The sequence below is a fragment of the Pteropus medius genome, unplaced genomic scaffold (genome assembly GCF_902729225.1).
Source record: "Pteropus medius unplaced genomic scaffold, Ma_sr-lr_union100, whole genome shotgun sequence".
Taxonomy (NCBI): domain Eukaryota; kingdom Metazoa; phylum Chordata; class Mammalia; order Chiroptera; family Pteropodidae; genus Pteropus; species Pteropus medius.
The window spans coordinates 3,109,075-3,129,290 of NW_024355327.1; the positions used below are offsets into that span (position 1 = coordinate 3,109,075).

At 43.6% G+C, this 20,216-nt stretch overlaps 1 protein-coding gene across 3 annotated transcripts in view; it reads right to left on the reverse strand.

Annotated features, from left to right (window-relative positions):
* The window catches only part of FLNB (filamin B), a 130,508-nt gene that overhangs the window by 79,651 nt on the left and 30,641 nt on the right, over positions 1-20,216 (reverse strand). The gene's annotated exons all lie outside the window — the stretch shown is intronic.

The following is a 20,216-nucleotide window of genomic DNA, read 5'->3' on the forward strand; positions in this document are numbered from 1 at the left end:
TCCCTTGGCCTGTCCTACCCACCCACCGCAAGCCACCTAAGTGCTGGTTAAACACATGCCAAACTGCATTGAAAAAGAAACCCAATTACAACCCCATGAAAAATACACTCACGTGCTGATAAGAAGTAAATGGCATGCCACTCAAAACTGAAAGGGTAGGGGCTTTTATCTTTTTAAATTAACCTGTTTATTGTTCCCTTCTTTTACAAGAAAAGATCCTCTTTAAGGCCACACCCAAAACCAAAGAAACCAAAGGTTAATTTCACAGTTGCCAATCCAGTCATAATAAAACTTGATCATGTAAGCCTGGACAGCATAAAGATTGTCATGAACTGGCTGATAAGACAAACTAAATTCAAGCAATCCTCATTCGAAGTTAAGGTACCCTTGGATGTTCTATGTAATGAATTGCATAAATAATAGCTTTTAGGTAGGACTGTCTACATTAACTCACGGGCCCAGTGACAAATGAAAATGCAGGACTCCTTGTACAAAAAGTATTAAGAATCTCAAGACAGCAAGAGCAGATCTGGCATTAAACCAAAAATAGACCCTTCTGAGCATGGGGCCCTGTACAACTGCACAGGTGGTGTGATCAGGAAGCTGGCCCTGCTTCTGAGGTCCTGTGGAAAATAAAGCAGCAACAATCGGCATGAAACGCTGGACCCTGCACAGTACTCGGATATCCAAGGATTCATCCCACCAGACCATACATTTCTCCAGTGGGCAGTCCTTGACCGTGACTGCATTTTTGGATTAGATGTCCTATTATGAGGTTGTCTTTGAAGTGCAATCGACTGATCATAAGAAATTCCAGGCCACGCAATTTTCCATGCCAGTTTCCTTTATTCGAGCTAAAGAAAGGAGAGCAGTGGGGATAAAAAAGAAAAAAAATAGGTAAGTTTGTGTGTGCTTATGGCTAATCAGGATAATGGGAGTGGTCCAGGTAGGGTGCAGTCTTACATCAGGCAGGATCTGAACAGGCCAAAGTCTCATCCAGCCACAGGCATTAGTCTGTAAAGTTCAAATTCCCCTGTTATATGTTCAATGTTTTTCGAATGCAAACTTGAAGATTTCTTTCATAAATCAAGACATGAAACCAGTTTGCTCTATTTTTACCCAATTTATACATGTTGGTCTAAAGGAATGAAGCGTGAGTCTTTTTCAAAAAGATTTTGGGGGAAATACGACCCAGCAAAAGTCTGAGCCAAATTTATGAAAAATACAATGCCCAGAACTTCTGTTTCCAATGAATTCAAGGTGGGTGTCCAAACGGGAAAGCCCCCATTAAGGTCTCATGGGGATAAATGATACTTTCATTCTGCAATTCGAAGAAGCTGGAGGGAGGGCAATCCTCATTCCAAAGTGATTTTGACAGGTGAAGGTTCAAATGCTTCACTGAACTCTTGGAACAATAAAAAGATGGCGACTTGCCCAAAAAGCCTCCCCCATCTCCACCCACATGAAATAGGAGACTCCCAATGCCTTGAAAATGAAATGCTACACAGCATCACGGTGCCGATGTCTGACTATCACAGGAGATTGCAGAATTTCTGGACCCGAGTGTGCTCTGCAATATTTATGTGGAGTGTAAATGTGGAGCAGAAAAATGTAAAAGGAGGAAAAGGCCAGGTCAGCCAGAAGCCTCTGCTGGCAGGATTCCACCTCGGTCAGAGTTAGCGAGAGCCTCTTTCAGGAATACAATAAGCCAATACCCACCATGCCTGCCCCACCTCCTAGAATCTGCTTAGATTGTTGGTGGTTTGAAATCAGGCCACAGGTTTCTCCTACTCGAGTCACACAGCCAGTCACAACCTCCCACATAACTGGTCCCGGCTCTGGACAACATTGACCCTCAAACCACACACACCTTCTGGAACTACTTAAATTATCCAGCATTTCTTAGAAGTGAGGGCAGAGACTTTTTTTTTTTTCTTTTCTTAATAGCTAGAAAGTTAACTTGAGCTACTTACTGCAAATTCTAGGATGGAATGTTTTCACGTCATTTCAGCATATCAGTTCTCCAGACCTTGTTAAGTAAAATTCTAGAATGGGTACATTTACGGAGGTGGAAACAAGTTATTTTTAGGCTACCTTGAGAAGCACCTTGGAGACATGGCCTTTGTGGACAAGCTCTCCAGAGGTAAGGGGGATGTTGATCTTTAATCTCTCTTCTTATATCAGGAGCGCTGGATCCACACAACCATCTGTGAACCTACTATGTGCACTGTGCTGACCTTATCTCCTGACTGTTACTAATTAACCATGTGGCAGGGGTGATTGCCTGGGAGGACAGGCTGTTCAGACACGTTCCACGTTTCCGCTCTCCTGGGTAAGACAGCATGTCATCTGCTGGCCACAATGCAGCTGGCTACTGGGTCAGAAACAGCCAAGTGACTCTGTAGTAATTAATCAGAAGTAGGGGTTTCAGGAAACCTCCTTTTAGTGTGCCTGGGGACAACTCACCAAGACTATACTCTGCACTATGACTTGGCCATCTAGGGAACAGACTGCTACAGGCCCTGCTCCCTGCCCGCTCATCTGTTTACCCACTGTGACTAGGTGGTTCGCAAGTACAGGTTCTAGAACCAGCGGCTCAACTAGATATGTCACTTTGAACAATCTGTCCACCCTCTCTGAACCTTATTTTTCCTCATCTCCCAAATGGGAATAATCACAATCAGCACTTCACAGGACTGCTGTAAGAGTAGGTAGGTTAGAGAATGCCATGAGTAGAACACAATGCCTGGGTGCACAGTAGGCACTTAATGTTACCTCTATCCCCTCCCTTAATTCATTCGCCTAACTTTTGAGTACCTGCTGTGTGCCAAACACTCTTCCCTAGAACCCAGAAGCTCAGAAGCTATAATCTCAGTGTTGTGTGCAAACAGAAAACAAAAGGAAAGAAAAGTACCTTGTGAATTAACAGAGGATGAAATGTTCACTATGGCACTTCTCTGAGCCAAGCAATTCATAGACGGTCATGAACCTTTGGGGTCCCTGCTCTCCTGTTCCAAGAGGAGGTCAAGCCACAACACTGCAGTGAACCAAGGACATATAAGGTAGGTGCAAGGGGTACACATCTGGGCTGGGCAGTTTAGGAGACCAGCGTGGCCTCAGACCCCCACAGAGGAATCAAGAACTGCCCAGGAATAGAAATGATAATTTATCAGACCATCCTGAAAGAGAATGAGCAGCCCACATGGGCTGGGTCTAGCTCTCCCAAGTTGCCCCCTGCTCGCCCTCCATCCTTGGCCTCAGCCCACTTGGCCGGGAACCCTCTCCCCACTCCCGTTCTTGACCTGGTTAATTCCTCTTTACCTCCAACTCTGCAGAGATAGAACAGGCCCCCTGTCAAATGCCCCCCCACCAACTCCTGTGTGCCCTCCTCTCTCAGTGCACCTACAATTATACTTAAATAATCACCTGTGTCATGTCTGCCTCCTCTGCTCACTATAGGCTCTACAAAGGCAGGAACAGGTCATTTTGCTCCCCGCCAGTTCCACATCCTGGACACTTCACCATCTGCGGGGACCGGCTGCTATATGCACAGTTTCCTATACCCTCTCACCTCGAGGTAGTGCTGCCTGCTGTAGAGTAAATGCAAAAAGTACACGCATGCAGCCTTTTCAGACAGAATTCTACACATCTCCAGACCGTGGCCATCTCCGAAGCCCCAGAAAAAAACACAGCATGCGGCACAGAAGGGAAGGCCAGAGAGAGGTTTAGTTTAAGGGTGCGGGTTCTGCAGGTATAGGTTCAGTGCCACCATCCAAGCCATAACACTCTGGCCAAGCAATCCAATTCAAACTGGAGATGTTGGAACACGAGCATAAAAGACTATTCTGAAGGCTAAATGTGGTAACATATCTCCAACACTCAGACCCTCACACAAGTCAGTTTTCATTAAATACTAGGATTCTTACCACCACTGACTTCAACATGCTTTTTATCAAACCTTGAGAAAAAAAGGACAAAGGCAGGAGGGAAAAGTGAAAGCTTAGCCCGTAAAGGTGGTGACCTGCAGGTCTGTGCTGGGGTTTCCTGTCAGCCTTGATTGCTTGAGTGAGCTGACAGCAGCAACATCTTGTGAAGGGCTGCCCCGCAGGTGACCCCACAGTGCAGAGCTCAGAGAGCCTAGGGCCAGAACCCAGGTGGTAGACCCAGTGCTCCCTGATGGCCCAGGTGGGCTTTGCAGTTTCTCTCCATCCTGCCTTCTTTCCCGGCTTCAACAAACCATGGCCGGATTGTAGGCTTCAGATGTCTAAACAAGAAGCCCTGAACCAAAAGGAAGCAGTTTACCACTTTCCTCAGTTTCACCATCAAAACCTAACCTAGATGGCACTCACTACTGAGGCCACGTCAACTGCCCAGAATGGGAGTAACATTTCCGGGGATGCAACAATCTGTCTATCCGCACAGCAGAGAATGGACTGTGGACTTTGGTTACAATGCCCCAGAGTCCCTGGATAGGGTGAAGGGGTCCAGGCTGGCTTCTCTCCCCCTGTTCAGGACTCCTCTCTCTGGGGGCTCAAACCAACAAAGGACAAGACCGAGACTTACAACTAGATGTCTCAATGTAGTGGCTAAGGCCACGAAAACCCTTCTTCTTCTTCTCCCAAGCATGCGGCTTCCTGCTAGATGGCCTGTCCCAGCCTCCCTTGCAGTTTGGTGGTGTGCTTGCCTCGCCAATTAACTGTGAGCAGAAGGAAGAGGGCCATCACCTCAGGGCCTTGGGCAGTGGCTGTGCCTCCTCCAAGCACTCTCCCCACTACTGCCAGCCAGAGCCCCTCACATCACAGTCACTTAGCTTTGACCTCCTCGAGGAAAGGCCAGGCAAGGTGATGAAAGGAACCTGGGTCCCAGAATACGGTACCCTGCCAACCTGAAGACTTAAAAAAGCCACTGTATTTTTTTTTTACTCTCTTTGTTACAGAAGTTTAACTATAACAAGAGGATGTTCTGGGCCTTGAAGACCTGAAGTCACATGGGCCTATTTCTATTGGTAAGATAAAATATAGGCCACAAGAAAATAAGAGTAGATTGGGGCACTGGGGTCAGTTGGATTTCCAATTATTTTTCCTGCTCATGAACTACTCAATAACAACAAAGGAACTGTTTAACAATTTTTATACATCACTATGTCAGGATTCAGTTAATAAAAAATTCATTCAGGAGGCCTTTTAATGTTAGTAATTTTTCAAGAGATCACACAAGAGACTAGGGCTGGCAAATGGTATTGGCACGTGAGGTGAAAACTCAGCGTATTGAGAAAGTTTCTGAGACCCTATCTGGACTCAGGAAGAAAGACTGCCAAAACGGATTACTGCTGTCTGCCAAGAACAAGGCATGGGGAATGGAGGCTCAGTGAAGATTGCTGAGCAGATCAGCAGTGCCTACTCTGAGCATGGCATAGGGAGTGACAGCCCGGACTTCTCTGCAACGGAACTGAGTAAACATTCCCAAATCCTTGATTTGAGATTTCTACTATCGGCCCTTACACATTCTTTATGCATAACCTCAGACTTCAAATTTCCTACTTTGCCAACTATTCCTTCTGTTCTCTCTCACTTGCTGAACGATAATTGGGACAAATTATTTCTAAATACCTTATTTTTATTTTGGTATAGAGTTTGTTTTTGATGGACTTTCAGATCATAGATTCTTGTGTCAGTGCACTGCTTTATAATTCATTCTAAACACTCTCTTTTCTGGTTAAGAGGCATTCTTTATTTAGAAGTTACATTTGCATCACCCATTGGGCTTTCTTTTCAATGCCACTTTTGAAAAAAAATTTATCACTTTTGAGAATTATATCTCGCAACAAAGCCACAATGGACTACATGAGATGGGTATATCAAAGAGCCTCATACTCTTTAAGTCGCTTTCTACTTAGTATTATTGAGAAACCGTTCAAAAGTTATAGTAAGGATTCTAACCTTCTTATCTTAGAAGGAAAAAGGAAAGACAGTCCAAAATGGTCGAAGCAGAAACCTATTCTAAGCTAGGTTTTTGACCTCATAGCCAACGGTCCATGCACTCATTCTGTCGCTACCACATAGTTCTCCTGGGCAGTGACTAACAGGACAAGGGCCCCAGGGACTGAGTGAAGGAACCCAGAGTTCAGCCACTGGGAGGTGCAAGTAAACCCCAGTGTGAGCTCAGAAGGCCTCAGCATGGCGGCGTCTGCCCTTTGCTCACTGCTTCCAGCCACATGTGCTCTAAGAATATGTCCAGCTGAAATAATAAATGTTGGCTGTGAATGGAGGTCTTTGTCACCTTTTGACTCCAGCTCAGTCTGTCATGTGGCAAGGCCACCTCACTTGAAACACGCTCACTGTCCACCCTTTGTATGAGTGTACAGCCCACAGGGGAGCCCCTGAGGAAAGCAGCGAGGGCAGGAGGAACCAGGTGGGGAAGACTCCTAAGTATCTCCTCTCCTAACATCACCAGCAACCAAAATATGACAGCAGCATTCTCTATTCCAGACCTCTCCTATGGGCCTGGGCCTGGGCCTGGGCCTGGGCCTGGGCCTGGGCCTGGGCCTGGGCCTGTGCCACATGCCTCACCTCATGCAACCCTCATGGCAACCCTCTGAGGGTGGCTTTTACAGTTAATCCCATTTTACAGATAAGAAACCAGAGGCTTACGGAGGCACTTGCCAAAAGCAACCTAGAGGCACTTGCCAAAAGTACCCGGACTTAAACCCAGTCTCTCCATTGCCAGAGCCCAAACACTCACCCTCCCTACTTCTCTGAATACATATTATGTCAGAGGGCTGTGTGAAGTGAGTACAATATAGCTTTCATTTCACAGGGAAGGGACCCACCCCAAGCCCCATGCCAGTAAGTAGCTGTACTTGGGAGGGGAACCCAAGCAGGGTCTCTAAACTTCTAACTGCCCCAGTCGTTTCCACAATCCCTAAACTGCCAAGGTTCTGGGGAAAAATTCTGGTGGATGGACAGCAACAGAAACTGATAGGGAAAGCTGGATCACTTAAGTCTCTTTGTCTCACCACGACTTAACTCAGCCTCTACTGCACCCTAGGAACTAGAGATTCTAACCCTGTCCCCACATCTGTGAGACCCACCATGTGAGACCCACTGCCAGGCACAGGAAATCAGGGAAGACGGGAGAAGACGCAGCTCTGCCCAAACCTATTAGTCTGTGTTTTCCTGGGAAACAGAAATTAGGGTCACTCATATACTTGAAAGGTCAATTTGTCTTTTTCATCTGTTCTTCTTACATCCAACAAATAACTTCTTAACTGCCTACTACTGAGTGCCAGAGCCTGTGATGAATATGAATTATGCTTTTAAGTAAGAAAACAGTTAAACTGGCTTTAAAACATTTCACAAAAAGATGACATTACTATAATGAAAACCAACATCCCCTTGCCCAGGCTAAGACACTGAAGCTCTTTTAAGGGAAAAAGAAGAAGAAGAAAAAAAAAAAACAACAAAAAAAAACGTTTTGCCTTTTGTCTCTCAGACTAGGCCATGTTTCCTAAGCATTTTTTTCTTTTTACTTTCATAATTAAAAGTTAAAAAAATAATAATGATAATGAAAAGGATAGGCATTCACCCTTCTACTGCAAATCTGTAAAAGTTAAGCTTTGTTACAAAAATCAGATTGAAGTGGCTTCCTCAATTTGAAAGGAGAGAAATCAGTTTGCATTTTTCACCCAGACCTCACTTTATGTTGCAACTGATACACAACTGATATAGAAATGGCAGCCTTCCCAAAGACTGTGAAGTCATAAAGGAGCAAAACTCTCAATTTAAAGTCTTAACGGGGAACCAAGCTGAGGGAAATTCCAAATTATTTATAACTACTAGCTCTCACCATTACCAACAGAAAGTGAATGAAGCTGGAGGAAAGAAAACTCTCAAAGGACAGATACAGGGGCACATTCCTCACTTGACCTATATTGACACTTTTTGGACAGTTCCTCCCTGTATCAGGTCTTTAGCTCAGCCAAAAGCTTCACTCTGTACCCCCATATTTGGGCCTTCTTCAATCCATAATTACACAAGGAGGCCTACACACACACACACACACACACACACACACACACACACACACCCCCCCTCCCCAGTCACAACAGAGAACTTGCAGCCCAGACACTGGGTTCCTTCCTCCTGGTAGGTAGAATTCCACAAGGACATCCACATGTAAAGAGCGTGGGCATGGGGGCAAGACTGAACCCACTCAGACAAAGGGAAGCTCACTTGCTGAAACGATTGGTAGCCAAGTAACCCGGGGGCCAGGGACACTAAGTCCGTCAGTGATGGGGCAGTTATAGTTCAGAGGCCCTGCCTGGCAGGCAGAGGAGCCAGCTTCCCCTCCCAAGTGCAGCTTCTAACTGGCATTGGGACTATGATGGATCACTTCCCTGCTCTCCATCTCACCTGTAAGATGAGAGTTATAACTGGACTCACTTCATCAAACTGTTGGGAGATAATGTAGTAAAGCAGGTAGCATTCTGCCTGATGAGGGCTTCCCCATGTCAGTAAGGACTATTACAACTACTATTATATTACTGTAATATTATAATATTATAAACACACACACGTTTGGAAACTAATAGCGCCCAATTAGCATTGTGAAAGATTCAATCAAGACTGCTCAGAGCCGAATACCCCAGAACTCAGCTTTCCAACACAGACAAGCATTCCATCTGCTAACGACCACAAGAACCAGCCCATCAGGGACTCGGGATTAAAGCTGATAGAATCAAGATGTTCTTTGCTCAGTGGGCTGCTGAATGAACTGGCAGTTTGCTAAAATCTGCAGGCCACCCCCAACTCTTCCAGCAGATTCCTGAGCAGTCTGCAGGGGCCAGGCTGGGCCACTGCTGACAGAAAATTAAACATAAGGTCAATAAATTCAATTTGAAGCACAAAGTATTCAAGAAAGTTCCCTGACATGATTTTTTTTAATGGGGGCAGGGAGAGGTTTGGGTACTAAAGTAATCTTTAACCATGAAAGCAGTCATTACTATAAGATAATGGGGAGAAAAACTGAAAACAACTTAAATGCCTCCCTGCAAATAAATGGTAAATAAACTTTACAGAACATTCAGGTAAGAGAAAAACAGGCTGCTGTGGAAAAAAAAATGAGAAAGATTTGTTCGCTCCAATAAGAACAGTTCTCCATGATATGTAAAGGAACAGGACAATTTGTAGAAAACTACAGATTATGCAATCCTGTTTATGAAAAGGCATGATTCTGCCTCTGAACAGAAAGATCTAGAAATATGCACACCAAACTGCTCACTGGCTCTTTCTGGGAAGACTCTGAGTGATGGCAAAAGACTGCTTTTCTTTTTTTTTGCTGTTACATGCTCCTGTGTTGTTTAAATTTTTTTTTAACTTAAATTACATGCATTACTTTTATGATAAAGTTTGACACACACAGCCCAAAAGAAACATAGTAATGAATATGTCACAGAACTCTTCATTTGAAGAAAACTGCTTGTTAGGATCTATAGGCACCAATGTGGGAAAACTGACAGGTTTTATCAAATGATGAAAGCAACGTATACAGTTAAGTTCACATTTGAGTAAAGCGGTGATTGGGTGAATTACATAATTGGGCTCATATATGCATAGACAATCTCTCAAAGAGACAAGAAACTATTCAACGACAGTGCAATTGCTTCTCCGTAGAGGAGCAGGGAATGGGGGTAGGGAGGAACATGAGGAAGCCAGCTTCTCATCTTTTTATACCACACAGAATTTTTACCTCATTCAATGTTACCATGCAGGTTTGCATGGTTGTCCTGGTGATCTCTTTTGCTCAGCTTTCCCACGGTGGCCATCCAAATGCCTTCCCTGTCCTCAGCCAGCTATACCCGTCCTGGACAAACAGTCCCCATGCCTCAGGAGATGATGGCCTTTGGCATTTCCCAATAGCTAGCCAGAAGAGTAGACAATATTGAAGATTACAACATCTTCGACATCATTGAGGAAAGGAAAGGAAAGGAAAAGGAAAAGGGGGGGGAGGGAGGGGAGGAGAGGGGGGGAGGAGAGAAGAGGAGAGGTGAAGGGAGGGAGGGAGGAGGGGAGGAAGGAAGGAAGGAAGGAAGGAAGGAAGGAAGGAAGGAAGGAAGGAAGGAAGGAAGGAAGGAAGGAAAGATCAGCCACCCACCTCCCTGATCCCTTCATACCCCTTCTCTGGCTCTCTGACAGTACTCCTTCTCATGATGTGGACGCTCAGCCTCCGTTATACATAAAGACTGAAGGCCTGGCCCAGTGCGATTACCCCACGGAGTTCTCACACCTACCTTATGAGGTACCACTATTGGCCCCATTTTCCAGATTAAAAAACCGATAAGCGGATAAACTAAGCTCAAAGTCACACAGCTCACAAGTGGTGAAGTTGGGGTTTGAATCTTGGCCACCCAACATCAGAAACTGTTGTTGGCCATTCCGCCTGGAGACCAGGATGGGACTGTAAAGGAAGAGGCCCATAAATGGACATGATAGTATTACAAAGGCTTTCAAAACTGGCCAAAGCTGAAGAGGAAATAAATGCTGAGGGTTACGTCATCCTCCTAAAAGAGATTTATCACTGTGCCCCTGAACTCTGTCCCACAATTAACAGCCGTGGCAGTAAGATAAACAGATCAAGCACACAGCAGGTTGGCTTTGCTGCTAAAATGGGAACACATTCTAATATTCCGGAGGCACACTGTCCAAGCACAGGGCAAGCAAGTGACACAGGCTAAATATCCATCACCCCAACCACAGCTGCTGCCGTTACTGAAGACACACAGCTGAGTCAAATGTCTTCATTACCAGTTCTCCAGGCTAAAGAGTCCTGTGCTTGCGTCAGAAGCTGCTGGTAAGCTCTGCCTAAACGTGACTCTGAGGAGCATACTCTCAAACCTGGCCCAATCCTATCACTTGGGCCACTTACTAGGGTTTTTTTCCCTTAAATCAATTCACTTCTTCTTTTTTCCTAAGATTAATTTTTTATATATAAAAATACAAGCATTCCACCTGCTAACGACCACAAAAACCAGCCAGCCCATCAGGGACCTAGGATTAAAGCCAGAAAGACCAAATTATATATAGAAAAAGCAACTAGTGCATCAAATACATACACACACATACACACATACACACACAACACACGTGAAAATATATAACTGTTACAGTTTTTAAATGTAGGTTGTGTAACACCTAGTATCATCTTGAGCACCACATCTTAGAAAAGACTATACTAGATGTTAGATGGTTTCCCAAAACCATAGGGTTTCTGTGGTCAAATAAGCTGGGGACATATGGAGTTGAACAATTTTAAACTGCTGCAGGACTTCTCAGAGCCTTAAATATGCAACTATACACTGACTATCTCCAAGAGAGCACTAGAGTACCACACAGCATTTCCCAACTTTATTGGACTAAGAAACTTTTTTTAGTACAATCTCAAAGGACATTTAATATCCAGAAGATATTTCAGATAATTCTAATTTAAATCGCCCTTCTCCTGAACACTCCCATAGGCTGGGGGATTACATTTTTTTAAAACTGGCAGGTGTGGGGTGAGAGAGACTGGTCAGAGACACAAAAGGAAGATGGCAGGAAATAAATTACTGAGGCTTTCTCTAATGCATAACTGTTTCAGTGGCCCTGATTAAGAAACAAAAACCTTGCTACTTGGAATCAAGGAGTTTTGCAGTTTTGCAGATAAAGGATGACAAAAGCAGGCTCTCAAAACATTGCTCCCAATTAAGGGTGCTAAAGGGAAGCACACCCTTAACCACGTGTTTATGAACTTCTGGTGATAAACAATTCACGTAAAAACCACACTAAGAAACATCTTATTGTTCCAGTGCAAACTGTAATTCTTGAACACAGGCAATGATTTAGAGGAATCCAGGCCAAAACCAGTCTCCTCCTTCCAGGGTTTGCTTTAGAGCTTCCAATGATAAATCTTCATCCCCAGACAACGTATTGCCAAGTGGGAAGAGTTGGAGATGAAAATGGTAATTTGGACTGCTGCTTAAGACAGTAGAAAGAAGAGAAGTCATCCTGATGTGGGTAATCGGAATATCAAATTATGTAAACAGGGAAAATCTCCAGAACCTCCACCCGAATGCCACTTAGCTCTATGAGGGGAAGGGGGAGAACTTTGTAAAAGTTAATAAAAATTAGTTCGATAATAACTGAAACACATCCAAGAAGTATTCCTAGTGCTACATAATAAAACATTCATAATTATAACTATGATAGCTATGAACCATGCAGCTTGAGTGCTAACTAAATCCACTCTCTAAACGTCTGTGTAGTACTGGACCCAAATCCGAGATTTAGTTACCTGTAATATAAGTAATTGTCTTAGGGACAAGGCCCAGGCTCTGTCTTTAGCATCACTGTGGTCCTAGTACCTACCTAGTATAACAACGATCACACAGTTGAAAAAAAAGGAAAGGGGGGGCTACTGCCCAACCAACAACCACCCACCAACAATAAACCAACCAATCAATAACCAGCCAATCTAACCAGACAATCGCCAATCAACAAACTTATTAAATGAGCACCCACCAGCCAACAAACTACCAAACTCAATTGGACTCATCCTCGACTACTCTCTTCCGCAAAGTCCACTCTTTCCCACAATCTTGGCTGGTCACCTATAAACTGATCCCCAGACTAGCAGCCATCAGCTAATGTCAGGCTCCCTTTACTGACCGCTCCATCAGGGCCAACATGTCAAAACTATTCCCAAATCTTCCCACTGGCCCCACTAAGGCTGCCCCACATCCTTCAGGCACAGGTCCTTCTCAGGGACCTACAAAACTATTTGAAAGCTGAGTAGGGCAGATGGCAGGGATTGGTCCCAAAATACAAGAAAACCGAAAGAAATTTAAGTTAATAAATGTTTTATTAAATACCTGAATTTAACATTATATCTTCTTCACTAGTTGCTAAATTTAGTATTCACGAAAATTTTATTACATTTTAAAAATGAGTTACAGGTTAGTTTTCTCACATCCCAAGAATTCCCAAGTATGCATTACAACTGCTGAGATAGCAGTCAATTGTAGAATAAAGTGGTCATGGCCAAATAATAATAAAACAGAGCACAAATTATAAACAAAAGCAAAACTTCTTTAAAAAAAACTTTCCAATTATTTTACAGCAATATACATAAGCACACACTTTTGTAAAATGTGAAAGGTGGGTGTGTTTTGTTGTATTTGATATGATAGGCTCAGGGCCTAAGGCCTTAAAACATTCCAGCATAATGGACAAAGTCAGAGCTCCTCAGCAGGGTCACAAGACCCCTCACGGCCAGTCTCTGCCTGCTCCCCAACTTGCGTTTGCCCCACATCGTCTACATGCCCTCTCCTACGCTCCAGCTGCTGGTAGAAAACCCAACTGCTTGAATCTCCAGGCATTTGTGCAGCCTGCTCCTTCTGCTCTCCCACCTTTCGCTCTTTGGCTCACTCTTAGCCATCCTTCGAGATTTAGCTTCCTGTGACACATCTCCTTTCCCTTTGGTACCATGCTTTATGATAATTGTAAAGAATATCTCACAAGGTAGACAGAAGTAGAACTTCCTGTCCACAAGGTCAACAATGAAGCTAAATGTCCGGGACATTTAGCAACACAAGCCAACATCCTTGATTGCCTCACATCTTTCCTATGACTCATGGTCTAAGTCAGGGACTCTTGCAGAAGATGTGTGTGTGTGTGTGTGTGTGTGTGTGTGTGTGTGTGTGTGTGTGTGTGTGTGTGTGTGGGGAGAGAGAGAGGGCGGTGGGGGGAGTTCTATGAATTTGAATAAGAAAAGAGTTAAATCTTTGTTGTTAGTAACCTCTAACATGTAGCAGATAAAACACAGGTGTATTAGAAGCACCTGTAGTTTTCTCACCAACAAAATCAGATCTTTTCCAATCACATTATAGTCTTGGCCATACTGTGATCATCACTACATCTAAATTATAGTAACTATTAGACTTACTGCTAGATCTCTCTATTAAACATGTTAATACAGATGTGCCTTGTTTACTAATTCTCAAAATTTATTTCTGATAATTTTATTTCAATATAGCTGGTCTCCTTTGTAACCCATGTATATTATTTGGACCTCAGCTTAAAAGGGTAGCAAGAGGGGAAGTCGTCCTAATGCAGGCAACTGAAATATCAAATTCTGTGAACAAGGGAAACCCATTTCACAAGAAAGAGTACAGTCTTCAAAGAACTAAAGGGGTCCCAAACACACTAAGAACTCTGGCTCCGATTAATAATTTTTAGTACCAAGAAGTGAAAGGACTTCAATGATGGACACTGTTATATGGGCCACAGACTAATTAGTGGGACTGTCCCTGCCAGAGCAAGGCCTCGATCATCTTTCATGGGGACCCTGAGAGGTCAGTGCAAATAGGTCTACCCACCACTCTGGCCCACTCGCCACACAAGTTATCCTCTCAGGCCATAAATGCAATGATTTATGTTATTCCCGGCTTGCACACCTTCTATTTCTCCATATGGTCTACACCAAGGATGGCAAACTTACGTAAAGGGGCCAGATAGCAAATATTTTGGGCTTTGCAGGCCATACAGTCTCTGTAGCAACTATTCAAATATATCATCACAGTGAGAAAGTAACCACAGGCAACATGCAAATGAATGAGTGTGGCCTGTGTTCCAATAAAACTTTATTTACAAAAACTGGACTCGATTTGGCGCACAGGCCATAGTTTGGACCGACAGCATCACTGTCTAAGAGCACCACTATTCAACAGAACTTTCTGTGATGACTGAAATATTTTCTATGTACATTGTCAAATACTGTAGCCACAAGCCACATGTAGCTATTGAGCACTAAAAAGTAGTTAAGTGTGACTGAGGCGCTAGATTATAAATTTTATTCATTTAAATTCAGCCACCTGTGGCTGGTGGATAGCACAGTCAAATCCAAGCTCTTTGACATCCCCCTTCTGAGGTTCTACACAGCCCAGCTAACATCACAGTTGATGGTCCAACCTCACCAAAGACTAAGCACCAATTAGCGGGTGATTCCAGACGCTCTCACTCACATTCCTGCACTTCCCACTTCTGAGCCCATCTTTGCCCTAGAAGTTCTGAAGCCCAGAACATGCTTTGTCTCCTGAATCTGCCCCTTTAAACTACACTGTTCATCAACCTATCTTTGCCAAGGCCTTTCCTGACACCCCAGATAAAATAAATGTGTTGCTCTTCATGCCTCTCTGAAAGGCATCGAAAGGAGTCTTGTCCTATAAAACATGCCACGGGGACTTGTGCATATGTTCTCCTTTTTTCTTCACTCTAAGATATTTGAAGATAAGGCCATGGCCCTAGAACGGAGCCTTTAAAATGAATCGGAATGCACTAAGATTGGGAAATGAACATACTTTAATTATAAGTGAGTACCTAATATAAGCCAAGGAAGAAAATTTCTAAAATTAATAGATTTATCTAATGGATTTATTGCATTTTTTAAAGGGCTAGAGTCCAGATTAAGGTAGAAAGTCTAAAGCCCAAATGGATTTCAGATCTACCGTACAGAGGGATATGGCCACTTGCGTTAACATGCCATTCCACTACCACAAGGTCTCACCCACCCCAAACCTCAGTTTTTCTCATTTGTAAAATGACAGAGTCGACACTGTCAACCCATTTTACAGATTAGAAAAACTGGATAGGAAGGCACTTGGCACAGTGCTGAGAGTTATAAACGGCAGCTACCTGGTAGATACAAATGCCCCCATGAACGCAGATTGTAGAGGAGGTGCACACACGCAAGACTTGGCAGGGGCAGAACTGTAGAAAACACAGTGATCGAGGGATTCCTACACCAGCCTTTCTGGTCTAACTCGGGGCAGGTGGGCATGACCCTGACACAACAGCTGTGCTCCCTGAAGTCCTCTGACCACACTGATCATGCCAGCACTTAAGTCACTTGGGGCGGGTGGGTACACATGGAGGGCATCTGCCAGCCTGCGAGCTATGAAGCTGTGTGCCGCTGCTCTGACTGCTCAGATGACAACGCGCCATCTCCATAAATGTCAAGGCCACTGCACACAACAATCTGTAAACTGTAGTCTTTGCAGCTTCTGGGGATTCTCTGAACAGATAAGAAAATCTAGCCATTCCTCATCCCAGTTTTTCTGACACAAAGCACTGTTGCCTCTCTTACTCAGCTGTCGTATTCACCAGGCTGTGTGCCAAGTGACTGTGCCATTGTTAACAATCCAATCCGCTCTGGGAGGGAGGGAGAGAAGAGTGGGAGACCAGCCACCTCTGAGGGAATTCAAAAGAATAGGCTGGGGCTATTTTAAACCTAGTTACAATGAATGGCTTTGAACTACAGCAGCCCTGTTGGAAGAAGTTCTTAATTTGAAGGAATCTCAGTCACCTCATACATGGGTACTGGTATATGAGTGTTCTTTTCCTGATCATTAATTTTCCCTAGTTATAAAACATCCCATTACAACTAATTCCAATTATATTCAAAGTAAGTAAAATGAAGTGAGTCTCTCCCTGTGACACTATCTGTACAAGCTAGGGTTGCTCTGCTGTTAAAGCTGGTCATGACCTTGGGCCTATCTCAGGCTTGGCCTGTCCAACTTTCATCTCAAGCTTCAACACTTTTATTGCTCACTCAGAAATCACTTGGGTCTCAACCCTGGCTATACACTAGAACCATCTGGAAAGCCTTCAAAAAAAAAAAATAAAACAAAACAAAAAAAAACAAAAAAACCCCACACTGCTCCTTTCTAAAAGGAAACAAAATGAGCATTTCTTGGTGGGTGTGTCCAGGGTATCAATAATTTTTAAAGCTTTCCAGTTGGTTCTAAGATTGGCCACCAGACCTCACATGAATCTGACCACACCAAAATCTTCACCCAAGAGGCCAACTCTTTCTTCAACTGCAAATGGGCCTGAGGCAGACCCCAAAATAAATGAGCAAGGAAAGAGAAGGAAAATGAGTGTACCCAGGAACTTGGCCATTGGTTCCAGTCTCCTTTCTCACAGACATGAAGGATGAGCCACTTGTCTCAAAAAACGAAACTGCACTCTAAGAAAAGGATGATTCTGCTAGTCCCTTGGAATAAATATGTTGCAATGATCACCAGAGGGCCAGAGGGAACTGCATTTCAATTTTTCAATGAGAACTGCGTTTCAATTTTTCTTACCTATTATGAAATCTTACACAGAGGGTGTTGCAGAAGTGAGAGACAAGCCAGTCACTCATTGGAGAGGTCTTGCCCTTGGTTCCTAGGGCCACCATATGGCACACCCACTTTACAGAGGGGTCTAAGAGATGAATGGTCAGGCATATTCAAAAGCAAAGGTGTAATCAGGCCCAACTGCTTTGATGATATCCTCTAAAATGCCCAGTCAACATCAGCCACCCAGAGTCACAGCTCATATACCTGAGCACCCTAGCTGTAGTACTTCACAAACGATAGGCACAAATATTATCCCATTTTACAGATGCCAAAACAGAGGCCCAGACCCACCATAGCAGCAAGGGGATGATGTGGAATAAAGTGGGGCTCAGAAGGATCTGTCTCAGCCTTCCCATTATGTAAGCCAATCCAGAGACTTGGGGTCAATGCTTCCAAATCCTAATCTGACAAGAAAGCCATATGATATGTAGCTCAGACCTTCAGAAGCCAAGCTCTGAGCCTCCCACCTGCTCACCAGGGAGTTTTTACACCTGGGATAGTGTGCAAGCCATTAGCACCTCAGCTAGGCAAAGGTACCTCAGATAATTGCTTAAGTGGAACCTCCAACAAGCCAGAGAAACCTGAACTACAAAACCCAGCCCAGGATTGGAACCTCTGACCCTGAAACCCATTTTTTTCCAGAATGTTTTATGGGAGATTTCAAATAAAATTAAATGGCTATAGTTACTACATTTAGCACTTGATTTAAGTCAGGTTCCCCTTCTAGTCTGACGGCCCACTTATACGTAACATACTACCCTTTAAAAATAAAAAAATGTAAAAGTTCACTCTATTTCTTCCAACTCACAAGGTAAAAGGGAGTTTTGTGAGTTTCTATATTCAGAGGCCTTATCCTCCCTCTGCCACCCCCCTGCCACACACACACACACAGTAGAGGCTGAGATGAGAGAAATGGTGAGGGCCCAGATGGTACCAAGTATGCATTTTCTAGAACTACTCTGAGCAGCCTAATGAACAATTTCCATGTCAGCCTCCCTTCCTCCCCAATTTAAGGGCCCCATTTAGAGCTGCAAAACAGTCCTGACACCCCCTTTGCAGCTCCTGGAGTGTTCACAGAGAGCAAGCCAATTTTTCCAGGGCATTGGGCCAACAGTGTAATCGCATGCCACATTAGAAGCTTCTGGTTGTTCATCAGAACTCAGAAACCTGGCTGGGGGCTGCATGCAGGCGGGAGGCTCCATCAGGCTTCCTGTTGCAATAAATTCTTCCACACCCCACCTGTGAAACTCCATATCCATTTATTACCAAAACTGGAGCCCTGGCTTTCTAGCTTTTTCCTGAGGCCTGGAAGCTGGCTTTTCCAGCTGATGACATCATTGACAGGCTTCTGACAATGGCTCCCGAGAGGTTTAACCTCTCACTAATACCTAGCAAGAGCACATTCCACATAGGTGAGGTCATGTTTAACTAATTACTAATCTAACCCCTACCCCAGCACCCAAAGCCACAGCATGATGAGATGCCATTATAGTTTTCTCCTAGGATACTCTCGAAGCTGCAAATACCACCCAAAGTAAACATGAAAACCCTGGACATCTCTGAGCAGGCAGTGGGACCTTAGGTTGCCAGATGTTGCAAATAAAATACAGAACATCCAGTTAAATATAAATTTAGATAAACAATAAATGCTTGCTATAAATCTGTTCCATTCAATGACTTGTAACAAGAGAATTGCCTGCCATATTTGGAACATACTTATACAAAAAAGTTATTCATTGTTTATCTGAAATTCAAATTTTACTGTTTTCTATGGCAACCTGGAGGAACCATGGAGGACTCTTTACTCCTTCACTTGGCTTCTCTGATTTCCTAAACTGTCAGTTAAACGTTACAACGAATGCATAAGATGCTGTACCTCCAAAAATATAACATATAAATAGTGTGGAAAAAATAACTCCACACATACCAAGTTGCTTTTAGGAAAAAAAAAATTTGAGGGTAGAGCAGGGACTGCTGAATTATTTGAAGGTAAAATCACTGTAAGAAATTGAGGTGGCAGGGGCAAGGGAACAAAAAAACATAAGGATTTTGTATTCACACTGCTTCACAAGTGTCCTTACTGCACCTTAAAGATGCCAAAACTAGAAATTAGATGATGCACTTTGAAAGTGGCTCATGCAAGAAAACCCACAGGCCTCCAGCCAATGCACTATCAAAGAAAGTGTCCTGATCCTACGTGAAAAGATGGATGATTGTGGCCACCATGCATAGGTTCCATAGGGCAAGGGTCTGTACCCTTGTGCGAGAGCAGTGCTTGGCACAGAGTGGAAACTCAGGAGATATTTGTGGAACGAATCTCCCTGATCAAGACTTTATCTCCAGAATAATAATAATTCTGAAAGTAGTCAGTGGCAATCCATTCACTTACCACCCCATCAGCTTAGGTATATCAGGCATAGAGTAGGATTAAATATATATAACTTAGAGATCTCATTTCTTAAGTTAACTAAGTAAACCAAAACTATATACAGAATCTGATAATATAGGCTAATATTTGTTTATTGAATAAACAATGATAAAAAAATCAAAAACATGCATGCTTGAAAACTGGCAATATATATATACATACACATATGTATATGTTTTAAATTAAAATAGATCTTAAACTCTTTTTTAAGGACTAGAAATTCATTCAATTAGTATGTATCATACAGTCACTGTGTACCAGACCCTGTGTTAAACATTTTACACAGTTAACTCCTTTCATCCTTCCAACAACCTTATGAGACCAAGACCCATTTCGCAGACATGGAACCTGAGGCTCAGAAATTTGCCCAAGGGCCTGGGATTTAGAACCAGGTCATTCTGACCGTCTGTGGGCTTGAACACACTCCAACCTTAATGTTCTACCTCTAGCCTCCTAGAAATGCACTCTCAGGCCTCACAGTGCCTACCCAAACCAGAATATGCATTTTACCAAGACCACCCCTTTCCCCTCCCCCATGTTTCTTATGCATATAATGTTTGAGAAGCAACAATTCTA